At 41.4% G+C, this 15112-nt stretch overlaps 1 long non-coding RNA gene across 1 annotated transcript in view; it reads right to left on the bottom strand.

Annotated features, from left to right (window-relative positions):
- Nucleotides 1–861, bottom strand: part of LOC148481878 (uncharacterized) — a 111263-nt gene extending 110402 nt beyond the window's left edge. Inside the window, exon 1 of the long non-coding RNA XR_015871813.1 lies at nucleotides 780–861. This is a non-coding gene — a long non-coding RNA (uncharacterized LOC148481878). The remainder of the gene's footprint in view (nucleotides 1–779) is intronic.
- Nucleotides 862–15112: the final 14251 nt, after the last annotated feature.

The raw sequence follows: 15112 nt of genomic DNA, 5'->3' as shown, positions 1-15112 counted from the left end.
CCTTAGTAAACCTGCGGATAGCAAAGCCGCTGCCAAACCACCGGGGTTTGAAGCCGCTGCTTAATACATTTTGCCCATAGCCTCAATGACCTGTAAACACAATAATCACATGGGTTACATTTTGGTACAACACACATTGATTTGTTTGGCCTTCTAATTATCTTAAAAAATGTATACACCCCGAGCAGCCATCCCTCTGGCATTTGTCCCACCTCAAATTTATCATGAAAAGGTGATTGACAGAGGATGAAGGTGTCATGGCATGAGCCAGGATCAGGGCTGCCATCAGAAGTTGCGGGGCCCGGGACTGTCAAAACAGGCGGTGTGTTCCAATCCCCCCCCCGCTACCTTATTCATACCAGACCCCCCCTGGTTATTAAGTCCAGTCTCTGCCCAGCTTTTTTTTTTTACTCACCTTCTCACCCCCAACCCCACCCCCACCCAGTTGTTAAGTTTAGTCTCTGCCAAGCCTTTTTCTTTTTACCACCTCACTCATCAAGGTTGGTTAGGAAATCCAGTCTCCACCCAGCTTTTTTTTTTTAACACCTCACTCCCCCCCATCCTGTTAAATCCAGTCTCTGCCCAGTCTTATTTTGTTTTTACCACCTCACTGACCATCCCCCACCCCCCCTTCGGTCCGGTTAACTGGACAGCTTTTTTTTTTTTTTTTAACACTTCACTCCCGCCAGCCCTCTTCCCCCGTTTATAAAGTCCGGTCTCTGCCCAGGCTTTTTTTTTACCAGCTCACTCCCACCCCCTCCGTTTTTTTCCCCATTTACCTTATTTTCGTGAGGAAGGAAGGATCAGGCTTCTTCCGCCAGCACTGCAGATGCTGCTCCTCTTTGTTCTGCGGCATTGACGATCTCTCCCTCCAGCGGCGCGCCGTGACGTCATGACGTCGCGCGCGCCGACTGTCAGGTAAATTGATGGAGGAGCAGCCCGAGCTGCTTCCTCCGAGTCCTCCAGCTCCATCCATGGCGGACCGGGTCAACGGGCGATAGCAGCGGCGCCGGCGGTCAGGCCCCCTTCTTTTCAAGGGGGTAGTTAGGGCTGCAGGCTCTGCAGTGGCAGTAGAAATGGCCGGGCCCCCCACCGTTCAGCCAGGGCCCGGGCCCGGGACTCCAGTCCCGGCAGTCCCCCCCTGATGGCGGCCCTGGCCAGGATAGCCAGCTACTGCATGCATTATTTTGTGTTTGCATCACATACCACCTGCACATCCATAGAATAGGTGTGATACATATTTATATAAATTTCAGCCCTATTCTTTGGTGGTTTTGGCTATTTGAAGGATTAGTCTAGTAGTGGAGTAATACAAAGGAACACCACCCTTCCCTGCACTTAGCGGAATAAATCAGTATATCTGTATGTATTTGCACAAGCTGCAGGTCTAAAAAAACAGCAGCCAACCCATTTAAATATAAAACAAAAAACCCTGATAAAATAGATATAGATTTTGCTTTACTGTATGTGAAAAGACTATACTTTAGTATGATAAAAAACAATAAAATGCTTGTAGGTAAGTAGGTAGAGGGAGGGCTTATTTTAAACAAACACAGATATTTAATATGAAAGTAATTGAAACATGAATAGTACAATGTAGTTTTAAATGAAACACAATGTTGGTAGATGTGCACAATTTCCAGAATTAATTGCAGTTGCCTTAATTCTCATCAATGCTTAGTAAAGTTTTATATAGCAAAATGGAGAAAATGCATACAGTAAGAGTTCAGTTACCCAGTCTGATATTATCCGAATAATGGATCAGCTATATAAATGCAATTCCCTTCAATAGCAGCATCAGAAGTGTTTTTTCTTGTTGGGCACTTGTGATTGGCTGCCAAGAAGATCTGCTTTATTCATAGTTTTTCATGTGCATGTAGGTAAGTTTTTATCTGGATTTTTAGTTTTTTACTATGGAGGATTAAGAGGGGAGAAAGGTTTTCCATGAAGACAAGATAAATCAAGGATCAGAATAAATAAGATTAATTTTGTATTTAGTAAAACACAAAAATAATTCAGTAAAAAAAATGACCTACTGTACATACACATGAAAGACCTATGCAAAATGAACAAGGGTTTAGGAGATTTATTCAATTAAGGAAACTTTGTTAGATATTTGTTTATGGGTATGTTTATTTTATATATAAAACTCTTCTGACATAATGGGCAGGGCTCTTTGCCACTGCATGGTTCCCAAACTTACCTCTATAGAGGCACCAGCTTTGCTCTTATTTGGCTGTTTTTTCGGCATTGTCACTTTTATTACTTTTAGTAGTGCACTGTATGTGGCAACTATTATTATAGGTGTGAGTGCCGAGGCTCTTCTCTGACAAATGGATCTCATTAAAAATCTAGGTCTTTGGAGGAGTATATTTCTACTAGGCACACTCCAAGCATTGTAATGAAAAGTTTCACACACACAATAGTGACACATGTAATAAAAACAGTCTCAATATCCCATCACTCTCATAATTTCTTTAAGCTACAAAGAAAGCTAAATTGAGCAGTATTTTAAGAGAATAACTGAAAATATGTTCCTGCCTCTCTGCAAATGAAGGCACACTCCTAGTTTTTGAAGCATCCTGCCTAGTGCACTGGGTAGAACTTTTGCACCATACAGTAGAGGTATCGTCATTTATAATGGACCTCATGGCCGCATCACTATGACCATTTAAGTAGTTCCTGGAGACACATTAATATTAAAAGTTATTTTGCACCAAGCATTTTGCACACATTCGCGTTGATGCAGAATTGAATGCAAGTCGGTCATAGTTGCTCCCACAATATATAGTGAGCAGCAACACTGATACAGGTATCTTAAAGTTGAGTATTGCCTAACTATCTTAAAGTATCAGGCCATAAATGATTCGTAGTCCAACAGTACAGAATTGGTACACGGCTAGCAAGGATTAGCAGACATGAATTAGGCAAAGCGAGGTCCAATGACAGGCTGAGTAATGTGAGACATGGGTAGACAATACTAGCAGGTAAGGATGAGGCAAGAACATAAGCTAAAAACAAGTCCAATGTTTTGTACATAGCAGCGTTTATAGAAGGCAAGGGTACCAGCAAAATAAAATTAACAAAAAGATAACAGTGTTTTGAGCACACTGGTCTGAGATATCATTAAAATATAACTTTTAATTAATATTAATTAGAAGTTCTATTTATCTTTATGTTAATTCTGCTATTCGACTACAGTGAGCTGCACCCCTCTATAACATGCTGAATTTGATAAATTAATTTTGGTATATCTAAGAGAGGCAGGATCTGCAACTGGTGCAGCTGTTTCCTGTGTTGTACTACCAGCAAAGTAGAGTCAGGTAACATGCCAGGTTAGTAAAAGGTAATGCAGCAATAGAGAAGACAGGAGAGTAGTAAAATAGTAAGCTAGAAAATCAGTAGCTAATGTCTCATTCAAAACTTGCAGGATATGAATATGTGTAGGTTCACAGAAAAATCACCTAGGACTATGTAAAATCAAATACATCAGTCCAACAGTGCTTTACACCAACTCGCCTGCTTAAGGCAGTTCTATTATTTGGGCACTTCTAAAACTACCACATAGTAAATTCTGGGTCTATATTCATCTAGATAAACAAAAACATAGATACATAGCCAATGTTCTATTGTGTTCTATAGTCTGCATTCCTATCAGATTTGGCTTTAGTAAATAAGCAGATTGTAAACTCTCTAGGCATCCATTGTAAAACCAAAATTTGATGTTTAGTAACCTGGAACCACATCTAGATCCCCAACATCAAGTCTTTGTCCATATTCTGTTACACATGCCACACACTTTTATTACTATGCCAAACACATTCTATTATTATGTGTACTATTTTGGAATAAAGTGATAATGCACTATATGAAGCTTCTTCCTTATTTGAGGTGCTTCAAAGGAATAAATCTGAAGGAGAAGCAGCTTCGAATGAGTACATATTCACTGGTAACACACATTATTTGTGAGTAGCATAGAAAATGCACTGTTGTAAATTATGGTCTACACATATGGGCCCTTTCTGTTTATTAAATACTAATAAAGATCGAAATGTCCGACCCATCCTACAACTAATTATTTGATCGGTTTGAACACACAAGGACTGGATTTTTTTATTCCAATACAGATATGCTGGACTGAGCTATTTTATTTTTCATTGTGTTTGAAGGTTTAATACACCTTTTTCAGTTAAGCTGCTCTGGTATATTTGCGTTGTGGATCATTATTATTTTTGTTGTTTACATAATCACCTAGCACTGACTGCTAGGTGAGGTCACATTATAGATAGACAAACTTTTTACATGTACTAAGAACCTTATTTAAAACCCATGTTAATTGTTAAAGCTTATATAAATGTTTTGATCATCATCAGTATTCGTAGTGCTTAAAGTGTGTACCTGCATTTTCATTAATTCATTTTTTTATGTGAGGTCTCATTATATCAAAGAAGTGATCACATGTTATTGGTTGCACATGTGCAGTCAATTGCAAACAATGCCGGGATCTGGAAACCTGTCAGCTTACAGGCAATGTCTCTAAACACTTTTGAGCCACATTGACCAGCTCACATGCTGGAGACTTTAAATGAATGCTGAGATAGCACAACACATATCTCTGACTGTGACATTGTTATTAATCTGTTTTACGTTGTACCTCTATTGGCACAACACTGTTTGCAATTCATGTCACTCCACTTTGTTCTATCTTCCTCTTCTCTCTCTGATCCTACTTCTCTTCTATGCACCCTTTCCCCTATCTTTCCTGCCCTTACCTACTGTACTTCTACCTAACCTCTCAACACTTTAACCAACCCTCCTTTCACCTCAACTGTTTATCTTTCACCTCTGTTGTTAACTACCTGGACCACTATTTCATTGTCCCTTTAGGTCCTATTGTCTCTCATCTCTCTCTCTAGATTGTAAGTTCTCACATGTAGCACCCTCTACCATATGTCCATGTCTGTCCTCGTCATTTCACCCTGCCGTGTCTTATGCAGAGTGAAATGGGATGTCTCACGCAATGGGATATGATCTGCTAATTGCATCCATGCATTTATTATTCTGCTTCTCTGTGCCCACGTATGCTTACTATGTTCATGAATGTCTTAATTTGCATGATTTGTTATGTACTCCTTTAACTCGTAGCTATGTGATCATAGTATAACTCTGTACTGTGTTTTCATTTTTGAATTTTATCATTTGTAATTCTTTTCTGCAAACACTTTGTGGCACCATATAAATAACACATGTAGGGGTAAATTTACTAATAGCAACCAATCCGATTCTAGTTAACATTTAACTATCACCTTTTAGAAGATAATAGCTAGAATCTGATTGGTTGCTATGGGCAACATCTTCTCTAAAACTCACTTCTAAAAACTCTCACTGTAGTAAATTTACCCCATGATGGTAATAATAATACTTGTTGTCATCATCAATGCGCACTTGCACAAGCTGTATCCTTGGTGCAATAGACACATCAAAAACAGGCATATTTACTAGAGATGTGCGGTTCGGTTCTCCAGAAATCCGAATCCACCCGAAATTGGTGACTCCGGGTAAATCCGAGTCACGGTTCTAATCTCCTAAGGAGATTTGGGTAAATCTGGGTCGTGGTTCTGATCTTTTTGCAATTCGGAATTCGGATTTGAAATCCAAATTTCAGGTTTTGGATTGCATAAATTACATGATTTTTAGCTGTTTTTAAAACTTTTTAACAATTTTTTATTTATAAAATCCAGATCCAAAACCAAAACACTTGAGGGTGGTTTTCAAAACCAAACCCAGATCCAAAACCTTGAAGGAGATACAGATTCACAACCAAAATACGGGGGTCAGCGCACATCCCTAGTATTTACACTTCGGCACAACCCTGCAGATGCATTTTCAGTAATCACAGCCCAGTTACACCCTTTCAGTCACAAATGGAGAAGCAACTGAATTGTGTACGACCCTGCATCATCCATAGTTGTTGGTTCCAGGACTTGCACAGAGAGAAAACACACAAGATACGATCCAGAAAAGTACTTGCTTTCAACGCTGCACCAGCCATATTGTTCCTATTTTCAGGAGATTGCAGAAGAGGAAAACATTGCCAGCATTGGAGAACAGTAGAGATTCTTAAAATGTTTTAACTCTTTTTTTTCAACTATTTAGTCAAATCAGAACTAAAGTTTGAAACTTGCTGGAAATTCTAGATGTTTAAGCATTGTGAACATGGTCAACCATCGCCAGCCTGTTTGACCATGGTTGAGGCTGGTTTACACATGAAGGAGCCTATTTTCATGGATTGCAGCAAATTTTCATGTTTGAAACACCTTGCAAACGGTTTAATCTGCTTGAACTTGTTTTATCTTAAAGGTTTTTTTTGCTTGCCTGTATTAAAAGAATGATAGTACAGAGCTGACATCAAATAACTCATTAACAACAATGATGTAAATAAAATCTGTTGGATGAGGAGCACTTTAGCGTTGCCACCATGCATGCTGCTGACCGGTAGCTGAGATGGCGGTTTCTAGGACCTGCTAGAGATTGGCAAGTGGTCCAACCTCTGACATACGCTACTGCACATGCACTGCATCTCCCCACGGCTTTCCCCCTGGCGTTCCTTATAGACAGACGTAACCCTGAGACTCTCCATCAGTTTGTTGTGTGCAGAGCAAATACTCTACACCACAATACTATAGTGAGGGGGCACAATGCTTACATCCGCTGGTGCTTTTACCACAGAGACACCCAGCGCACTACAATGCCCTGCAATGTCTATAAGCTCCAGGGTGCTTCTACACTGCTGTTATACCTTTTCTATCCCTTATACTAATTGCTGTTCTAGCTGGTTCAATAAACATAAGATCTGTATAATACTCATACTCCTGAGGAAGCTAGGTGCTCTTTATCTAGTGAAACACGTTGAGGTGGTTGCTCTGGGAATCCTGACTATACTGGACCTTTAACTTTGGACCCCCACAATCCTTTGGGACTGAATACAGCGCCAGAACATCAATACAGGTGGATAAATAACAGCTCATTCAATTTGCACTGTGGATGCTAAAGACTGTTGAAACCAATTGCACTGACTAAGTGTATGGCTGCTTGATACCTCAATACCTTGGATATAGTGGAAAGTTCTATCCTATACTATCTGCTATACATACAGGACCAGAGACATAACGGACATTGTTGTTGCTTTTTCTCTTGTATTGGAACCTCAAACGGCACGTGCTGGTTAATTTGCTCTACACACAGGACTTAAGATACCTTAATTGTTTCAATATTTCTTATGAGATTCTTGTACTGTGAGTGCTAGTCACTTATCTCATCCCCCCCTTTTTTATCATTATGTGTGGCTACTGAATTTATTTTATTTATTTTTTAAACTTTGGATTTATGCAATAAATGATAATATGTACTATCTTTAAAATCACCGTCCATCTTTATAAGCGCTGCTTTTTATGTAATTTACTTTGTTTGTTTATAGGGCGTGACTACCCCTTTACCAGCTGCTTTTGTGTCAGTGCATCCCTATTCATCTTTTCTTGTTGTTTATAAGATCTGCATAAGCTGTACCATGTATGGACTAACCGCCACCAGCAACAAACAACTTCACAAACACATCCATCATCACATATACCGGCCAAGTGTATTTCATCCTGGTTGGTAATCTGTCTGGATAATAAATATATCCAGGGATGCCTAGAGGGGGGGGGAGCGGGTACTGTTTACCCGGGCCCGGGCTTCCTGAGGGGCCCGGCAGGGGCCCGGATCTGAAGCTGCCCCCCCTCCCTCACAGCAGCCAGGCACACAGTGGACCTCATTCAGAGTCGGTCGAAGCGGCCACACGGTCGTACGCCACCGATGTTTGCTATACTGCGCATGCGTAAAGTTCGCAATGCGCGTGCGCAAACTAGCTGCTACGATCAGAAATTTCTCTCTCCTTGAACACAGCCAGGTCGGTAGTTTGAGTGACAGGATGAGGCGTTTGTGGGTGGTAACAGTGAAGGTGCTTGAAAACGGGGGAGTGGAGATCCGAACGCAGACGTGCCTAATTATGCGAACAGTGTTTTATGGGAGTGCATACGTTTAATGGGAGTGCATAATTAACAAAGTAGCGTCATGGCACATGTGACATGGGAGGTTTTTACACTGACATGATCGTAGTGCTTAAAAGAGGGTATGGTCAACCTTAAGCTCTACGACCAGTTCCAATGGTTCCCGATGGTCTCGATTAATCCATATATGCCTGGAGATGACGTGTAATGCGTACGAGAAGGGGGCGTATTTTTTTGTCTTCCGGCCGCTTCCTCCCCATGGTTGGCCAGCTACCGATCCGAACTTAGGGACGCAACTTGCGAGGGAATCATTTGCATATCCGGCCCCTTTTCCCGTACAACCGTGCGGCCGCTTCGACCGACTCTGAATGAGGTCCTCTGTGTACTGAGCTGCAGTGGGAGACTGCTCGTGGCTGCTGAGCAGCAGCCACAGCAGTCTCCTATGCCTGTGGGAGGGAGTGCTCACACTGATGCTGCCCCCCCTGGCTTTGTGCCAGGCTGAGGGGCTCACAGCGCCCCACTCCCCGGCGCGCTGCATGGCTTTCTCGGTGCTGCAAAAGTGTTTATTTTTATTTTTTTTTGTTCAAGGGGGCATGGCCACGCCTCCCGCAAATAGGCAACGCCCCCTCTGTACCTGGGCCCGGCAGGGCTCTCTACGGCCCTGAATATATCTAGCATCATTACGTTGCACTCCACATTGCTAGGTTATTCAGCCAATAGGTTATGGGACCAGGATGCAGTCCAGCAGCCTTAAGTTAGTAGGTTATGTTCTCCATACACTGACTCTGCTAACAAAAATAAGATTACTAAAGATTGAAAAGGATAAAAACCTCAGAGGACTGACGGTTTTTCAGTTATAAGTGGGAACATAAAGAAGGGGAAGGAAGAGGTAAGGGGGTGGGGGCACAGCACACTGCATCCAGTTCAGTAGAGAAGTGACTGTACCTTCAACATAGAACAATGGACAGTGTAGATGACTGACTGAACCAAGTCTGCCAATCTTGATATAAAAATGTAGCATACAAAGAACATGCTCTAAGTGTTGCGGTGCCTTCGCTAGGGGAGACATTTTTTTCATCAAACATTTTAGATGAGGTGTTCGCAATATTAGTACTGCTTTCCATTTTCTAGCTATACCAAATTATGTTCATCACAGCTGCAAGTGGTGGCTGCTCGTGAGTTCTACACGTCATTGCAGCACAGCATATGGGTTGAGTTCATTTATCAAGGTACTTATGGGCGCCTGGAATGGGAGATGTTGAGAGAAAACATTCTGGTGTAAAAGAAAGGAAATAAGACGCTACTAAGAGAAAGGTGACTTTGAGTACAATCTGCTGGTGTTTTCTACGGAATAGAGGACAACCCAGAATCATGTTCTCAGGCTTCCATTGTCTTTTGTTCTACACTAATTGGCAACAAATCCTGGACGTTTGTTCCATGAATCCGTTTTTTCTGGGCTCTCTTGTATTAACCATTATACCACAAGTGTAAAGCACCCAACATAGATATATAATTATTTTCAAATGATTAATATTTAAAATAAAACTGTAAAATGAGAAACCCCTCTCCCTGTAAAGGCTTAATTCCCCTGGACAATGGGCTCTTTCCACAATACAGGCCTGAGTATAGCTAAATCTGGCCACTGGGCCAACACTTCAGTGTGTTATATATTCTCTAGAGCAGAGGATCCTCTGATGAAATTACCTGGAGTAAATAAACTAGTTAGGAGACTGCTGGGGAGATCGTTTGATCCTCATTATTATTTACTGGACACCCTAAGGACTGCAGGGACCTGCTCAGGAAGTTTGTGGATACATCACCTGGCTATTGCGTTAATACATCTACAGTGGATCGTTAATACACCTGCGTTGGAGCCACTCACATGCAGTTCTTTTCTCAGGACTATTGGAGAAGCAACGGCTATCCCGATGGCTCTGTGCGGCTGATGTGCACCGCTCTGGGCTAGATAGAGACGCCAATCTCATTGAGCTTTTGAGAGGAGCTTCCAGCACCCAGCACAGACCAGCGATTTCTACGCTGAATACCCCTGGATAACTTCAGTGCTATCATTACACCTATTTCAATTGGTAAGCAATCCACTGATATCACCATTCGTGACATTTATTAGTATTTAGCATGGATAAAAGAAGTTGCCGGCTGTTTACCTTCTTTTAGCCAATTTATACGACCTATACACTGCAGTGTCAACCACTTATTTATTCTGTGAATAAAAGTGGCTCCCCTTTATGGAACATTTGTGATCACCACAAAACTACATTTTGATGGAGACATTGTTTCACTTGTTTAAACCCACACTCCGGAGCAGATATAATTGTATCAACTGAATATATATATATATATATTTTACTCCCTGCAATACGTATTGAATATTTTTTCTTGGAGGATTGATTCTTTTTTATATTTATTAGCATTGATATCTTTCCTGTTAGGAAGAAATTGCTCACACATTGTATTGCAATCATTCTGTTTAATCAATGCTTTTTATTATTATGTGTACTTATGTTATTAATTAAATTTGTTTACAATTTACAATAAATTATATACAGTAAAAATGTTATTGCTGTGATTGATATAGCGCAGTCCCTTTATATTTTCTTTTGATCCCAAACTCCACCCTTACAGTACAGATTTTAAGGATATCAATTCTTGAGCACAGGTGACAAATGGTACCTCACTTAATTTGATTTAACCATCTGGGCTCAAGCATAGACATCCTTAAAACCTGGACTGTAACGCAGTGTGGGAACCTCTGCTGTAGAGTGATTGAAAAAGGTACATGCCAGCAGCTTAATATTGTTGAGTATACTAAACTCTATGAAGCTCTATGCATAAAACTGCACACCATACTGATTATTGCAGAACTGTTCTATCAATCATATCCAAGATGCTTTTTATACTTCATTAAAAGCTCAGCTGAAAACAAATATGTATCTCCTCTGCTTAATTTGCTAGCTTTCCTTGCTTGCTTTGTTAGAGTGCTGTTTTTCAGCGGTTTATAAGTCACTCACTAGGTCTTGTTATAGCACTTTAATATATTTTAATGCCCTTAGGTTTTTTTTTCAGTGACATTTTAGTGGTTAGTCTAATGGGCTCATCTCACCTCAGGGTTACTAATGAGGTCAGAAAGTGCTCAGTCTCTAAACTGAATAATTCAGTGATCAGCACAGCAGACTCCAGCAATAGAATTCATTTCTGACACCAATACAGCAATGAGTTTGTGGACAGATGTTTTGCTGACTAACGCACTGTACTTTACAGCCACATCAATTACCCCCAAACGGATATTAATGCACCTGTTCACCCAAGGAAAATGATAACTATGCATGGACATGTTGTTTTTCAAAGGACAGGTTTATGCATTGAAAACAGAACTGAGTCCTCCTACTTTACTCTAACACTGAATAATAAAGGGGAGTTCTAGGTTCCTCACAAATTCCTTACACTTTCTATTTTTATTGTACAGCGCATGGATCCCTCTGCCTGAGATATTGCGTGTTTAATCTAGCTGGGAGGCACTTTCATGTCTGTATAGATACAGCCTGTTATTGGTCATGTATGAAAGTATGAAAGGAGATTAGAAGAAACATTAATCATGGAAATAGTGAAATGGAAATATGCTTACACTCCATGATTCTAAATACAGTTTCCCTCCTTAATTTGCTACTTAGTTGCTTATTGCTGTATTGCATGATTCATATGCTAACCACTTTCTAGTTGTTGCAGGACAATAGAATGCCAATGATAAATGATTGTTAATAGGGCCAATAAAAATGCATTTATGACTGACAGAAAAGTTATATTTTATGATGTGCTCCATCAAGAACACATTTCCATAAGCCCTATTGCTGTAGCAATCATTTAATATTGGCAACTTAATATAAATTAGTTTGGTCTATTAATCTAGTTACTCATATATTCATTGAATATTCATTAAAATATATATGACATTCGGTTTTGCCGTTAGCAAATCTCCAAAGGCAAAATTGAATGAAGACCTAAAGTGAAATCACACAAAACTCAAAATCGAATATTAGTAAATATACCCTTAAAAGAGCACAGATTAATATTATTCTGCTTAAGGGGTAACATTATTATTATTAGACTAAGGGGGAGTTTTCATAAAGCATGGAGAGCAGGGGCATATCTATAATGGGAGCAGGGTGTGTGGTGCACACGTGCCCCCGGGTCCAGGGGGGGGGCCCGTACCACACACCCTGCACCCATATTATCTAAAACTAACCTCCCTGTGGTCCCATCAGGTGTCTCAGCGCTGCTCAAAATGCCGGAAAATGGCCGTCTCGGTGTAAATAGACTTTGGATCACACAAGTCTACAACCTACATTCTTGTGTGATCCACAGCTGCATCAGGGCACGCAGCCAATGATTCACTTGCAAGACCATTGGTCATCTGAGTTACCCTCAGGTTACTCAGATGGCCATCTTACATTCTTAGCCGGGGTCAGGAAGTGACCTTGGCCTCGGCACTCCCAGAAAATGGGGGTGCTCTCATTGTTGGGCCTGCCTACTCCCCACCCCCAAACCATCACAGCCTGTCAATCAGGCTGTGGCTTTGGGGAACTGCGAGAGATCTCGCAGTAGAAGTCTGGTGCATGCGCTGTACAGATTACTCCTGAAGGGAACCCTTTTTTTAAACAGGTAGCTCCAATAGCAACAGAACCACCCAATACTGCTGTGGTTCCATCAGTCAAGTTTTATTTAGTGGCATCAGTGGCAAACGCAGGATTTCTAGAGGGAGGTTTCCAAATGCTTGATTTTAGAGCGAGTGTGGCCAGTCCATCAAGAGGGTATAATTAACACTTATCTAGCTTTAATATACATCATACAAAGTATATTGTGTGTCATAATTCCAGCATATACAGGACCAGCGATCACAGTAAGCCATTAGGTACGGCAGTAGGTCCATCCTGTCTGAGCAGGATGTTTTTTTTCAGATGTGGGCATCATTCCAGAGCATTGGAGCAAGTCCAGGAGCAGCAGATGAACCTAGCACTGCCCTGGACATATATGTACATATTGGTCTCCTTATTTAATGGATAGTGTATTATTATACAGTATTAATAATTAACCTTATTGATGGTCTATAGCAGTGCACCCCTAGCAGTGCATGTTTTCCACATCTCCTAGTTGGTGCACAGGTATATTTATTACTGGCTGACACATTTTAAAAGATCCACAGTTGTTGCTAATCATTTCATTTGTGATACTGAGAAGAACATGCAGCACTAGTAACATTGTATTATATTACTATTTCTATTGTGGTCATGGTGTGTGCTGGGGAGGGGGGTTACCAGGCAGACGGAAATCCCCCCTGCGTTTGCCTATGTGCATATTGCACATGTGCGCCCCCTTACTAGCTGTACTTCTCCCATGTTTCCTTCATTGTTCTACTGCATCCGTGCACACTACTTATTGCAGGAGAGGGCTATACACTAGGCAATACAATTCACATTCATTCCCTTTTTGTTCATTGTGTGATGGTCTGAAACCTCTTCCTACTGCTCCTAACATTTTGCTGCTGATTTGGATTGTTTCCCACTATTATATGTATGAATAAAAAAGGTGGCACATAATCTATTTATTTTCAGGAGAGGATACACATTTAAAAACTAAACATATTTTGAAAGAGTCACACATTATTAATATTCTACTAAAGGTGGCACATATTAATATTCTACTAAAGGAGGCATATATTATTAATATTCTACTGAAAATGGCACATATTATCAATATTATAATAAGGGAGGCACATTTTTTAAAGAGTCACGTATTAATAACTATCTGAAATACCAGGGCATTGCCCGGGTTTAAATCTTCAAGTTGTTAAGTTTTATCATGTGATATCACCCAAATCATCCGACCAGGACATCAACCGCTCCATTAGGCATCTCAGACCAATTGCCACCCCTCTATGAAGTTTTCATCCAAATCCATCCAGTGGAAGGACCAGAACAGGCTCCCTTTGTCAAACTCTGGCCAGAGTACACCAACAGGAGATCCGACCGGGACCTCAACCCCCTAGTATATATTCTGGGATCCAGTGTTACCACTCTGTGAAGTTTTCATCCAAAACCATCAGTGGAAGGCTCAGCAGAGTCTCCTCTGGTCAAAGTTCTTCCCAGCATACACCAATGGGAGGTCTGACTGGGACCCTAAAACCTGGCCAGAATCCAACTGGACCACCTCACATTGGTTTCATCCCAATCGGTGCAGGGGTGTATCTTCGAGTTATTTAGTTTTACTATGAGATATTGGCCAAATCCATCCAGTGGAAGGCCCAGAAACAGGCTCCCTGGGTCAAAGTTCAGCCCAGCGCACTCCACCGAGAGGTTTGATTGGGTCCCCAATCACTCCATTAGGCACCCCAGACCAATTGCCACCCCTCTGTGAAGCTTGCATCCAAACTGGAGGTCCTACTGAGACCTTAACCCCCTAGTGTGTCTTTCTGGAATCCAATATTATCACTCTGTGAAGTTTTCGTCCAAACCCATCCAGTGGAAAGCTCAGAACATGCTTCCCTGGTCCGAACAGCCTCCCTGGGTCAAAGTTCTGCATGGCACACTCTACAGTGAGGTCCAACTGGGACCCTAATCACTCCATTGGGCATGCCACACCAATTGCCTCACCTCTGTGAAGTTTTCATCCAAATCCAACCACTTGAAGGACCGGAACAGGCTCCTCAGGTCATAGTTCTGCCTTGTGTATACTAATGAGAGGTCTGACAGGGACCTCAACCCCCTAGTATGTCTTTTGTGATTCAATGTTATGACTCTGTGAAGTTTTCATCCAAATCCAATCAGTGGAAGGCTCAGAACAGGCTCCCCTGGTCCGAACAAGCTCCCTGGGTCAAAGTTCTGCCATGCGCACTCCATAATGAGGTCCAACTGGGACCCCAACCACTCCATTAGGCATCCCAGACCAACTGCCTTCCCTCTGCAAAGTTTTCATCCAAATCCAACCAGTGGATGGCCCAGTACAAGCTCCCAGGTCAAAGTTCTTCTCAGCGTCCAACCGACACCACCTCT

The sequence above is a fragment of the Taudactylus pleione genome, unplaced genomic scaffold (genome assembly GCF_031769625.1).
Source record: "Taudactylus pleione unplaced genomic scaffold, aTauple2 ptg000556l, whole genome shotgun sequence".
NCBI lineage: Eukaryota > Metazoa > Chordata > Amphibia > Anura > Myobatrachidae > Taudactylus > Taudactylus pleione.
The sequence above is the reverse complement of the archived record's forward strand: the minus strand, read 5'-3'. Positions and strand labels throughout refer to the sequence as shown.